Below are 2,753 nucleotides of genomic sequence, written 5' to 3'. Positions count from 1 at the left end.
AGGCACCATATAAGCCATTAAAGACACTATATAAGCTTCCCACAAACATATCAGGTTCTCTCTTAAGGGACATGTCATAAAGTACCTGACTCATCAATAGGCTCATCACTATCACTTAATTCATCATCACTTGGGTCATCACTATCACTAGATTCATAATCACTTAGACCATCATCCCTGGCCAAAAGACCAATGTCTTCGCACTAACTAGAACTGTCCATAAGTTCATCCCAATTTGTCCCTTCCCAAGTCGATCTACTTCGACCTACATCAGTATTCCTCCAACTCACCACTTGCTGAATAAGGGAAGTAAAGCCCCCAGGTGTGAGGCTACTTTCTCTTAGGCCTACCGACACATGACCTTTCCCTTCAGACTCACTCGTCTCTTTTCCAGGAGCACATTCGCTACCCAAACCATTTACAACAACTCTGTTAGTTGGTATATCAGGAATAATAAGCGTAGAAGCGCTTCGAACTTGATCGGGTCTGGGATGACAAGATTTATGGTGTTCCCGCACGTGCTGAGAAGACAGCACATCTACTCCAGCTACGAACAACAAAGTGCCCTACTTTAGTACTGTTTTAGTCACCTCTTTTAACGCAAAACAATGCAGGAGTCCACAATAACACACTTACCGCCACAAGTGTCAGGTATTAGGGATGCTTCAACAAACTGATTTTGAAGCGTCTCGCCTACAACAATGCTAACTACATAAGAATTTAGTTAATTTCACAAGTCAGTTTGATAAACATGTCAATATTATACAATATCACATCCTCCAAGTGATTTCGTAAATCAAATACACGGTAAGCAACACCTTAGAAAGTGTCCTCTTATTTACCTCTCATTCAGTCACAATAATTTAGAACACCATAATAACACACTTATCACCATAAGTGTCAGGTACACGGGATGCTTCGAAAAATTAAGTTTCGAGTGTCTCACCTCCAACAATACTAACTGCATAAGAATTTAGTCAATTGAACATATCTGTTGACTAAACATGTCAATATTTTACCATCGCAACCGACAAACCACAGACACATTGTTTTTGGAAGACCTTATATAGTGATTCCGTAAATCAAATATACTGTCTACAAATTCTTAGATAGTTTCCTCGATTTTCTTTACCTGCCCTACAGTTACAATAATTTAGAAAACCACAATAACACACTTACCTCCATAAGTGTCAGGTACATGGGATGCTTCCAAAAACTAAGTTTCAAGCGACTCACCCCCAACAATGCTAACTGCACAACAATTTAGTCAATTACACAGGTCCATTCACTAAACATGTTAGTATTTTACCATCGCAACCGACAAACCACAGAAACATTGTTTTTGAAAGACCTTATATAGTGATTCCGTAAATCAAATATACTATCTGCAAATTCTTAGATAGTTTCCTCGATCTTCTTTACCAGTCCTACATTTATGATAATTTAGAAAACCACAATAACACACTTACCTCCATAAGTGTCAGGTACACGGGATGCTTCCAAAAACTGAGTTTCAAGCGTCTCACCTCCAACAATGCTAACTGCACAAAAATTTAGTCAATTGCACAGGTTCGTTTACTAAACATGTCAGTATTTTACAATCGCAACCGACAATTAAACCACAGAAACATTGTTTTTGAAAGACTTTATATAGTACGTGATTCCTTAAATCATATTTACTGTCTGCGAGTCCTTATATAATGTTCTATATCTTTTTTACCCGTCCTATAGTTATGATAAGTTAGAAAACCACAATAACACACTTACCACCATAAGTGTCAGGTACACGGGATGCTTCACCTATCTGAGTTCGAGGCCAATCACCTCTAATAATACTAACTGCAAAACAATTTAGTTATTGCAAGAGTGTCTTCAAAAGCTAATATAAGGTCTTCCTATGCTTACCAACGGTTGTCGTCATGCTATTTCACAGTTCTGTAAAACTCTTACCTCCAACTTCTCTAAATTTTGTTTCAGGCAACAATGATGCTTCAACAACGACCGTTTCAGCGATATGGTAGGGTACTATAACAACTACACAAACTTTTCATCGACCATAAATGAGATTCCAAAACACCCATATATGTTACTTAAAACTTGCTCATACTGTTAGTAACAACCAAAAACTCACTTACCATCAACTTCTTTGGTAATGTGCAATTGAATGAATCAAAGATAATCGTTGTCCACAACTTCAAATCGTCCAAGCCAATATACACAAATATATATGTTTCAAGTACTACTTTGTAAGAAAAACACCACATCATGGCGCTTTCTCTAAAACAGACTAGTCGTTTATGGACATGTTATATAATGTCGTAATAACCTTATATACTATCGTGCACAACCTATATAGAGTTATATATAAGCTACCCACGAACAACTTAATATCTGCATAAATTTAGAAGTTGGTTAACACACTCTATAAGAGCTCTTAAATCCACTATATTAGCTTACCAACTAACTTGTCCGTTTAAGAGAAAACATGCCTAGCTAACAATTAACAAACAACCCGGACGATATATCTTGTTTTACTTGCTTTCGAACTAAAGTTCAACACTTACCAACACCTCCAACTAACCTAGTATCGGCACAACGGATGGTTAAGCCCAATTCGGTTTCATGCAATTGAGATGGTTCATAAATATCTGCAAAATGATTTGGTCAATCGAATATTAGTTTCGAAAGTGAATCTATTAAATAAAGAACAATGAGGATCAACATACCTTCTTGTAGCCCCCGATTTTTCCGAC

General features: G+C 37.1%; 1 long non-coding RNA gene across 1 annotated transcript; it reads right to left on the bottom strand.

Moving 5' to 3' along the window:
- Positions 1–694: 694 nt before the first annotated feature.
- Positions 695–2,142, bottom strand: LOC147495257 (uncharacterized). Its single transcript, XR_015200419.1, has 3 exons — positions 1,768–2,142; positions 1,470–1,541; positions 695–1,251 (listed from the first exon to the last, which is right to left on the bottom strand). It is a non-coding gene; the product is annotated as an uncharacterized LOC147495257 (long non-coding RNA).
- Between the last annotated feature and the right edge of the window lie 611 nt (positions 2,143–2,753).

Source organism: Coptis chinensis, chromosome 6, assembly GCF_015680905.1.
Source record: "Coptis chinensis isolate HL-2020 chromosome 6, ASM1568090v1, whole genome shotgun sequence".
Taxonomy (NCBI): Eukaryota; Viridiplantae; Streptophyta; class Magnoliopsida; order Ranunculales; family Ranunculaceae; genus Coptis; species Coptis chinensis.
This window is presented reverse-complemented; position numbering and strand designations above follow the sequence as displayed.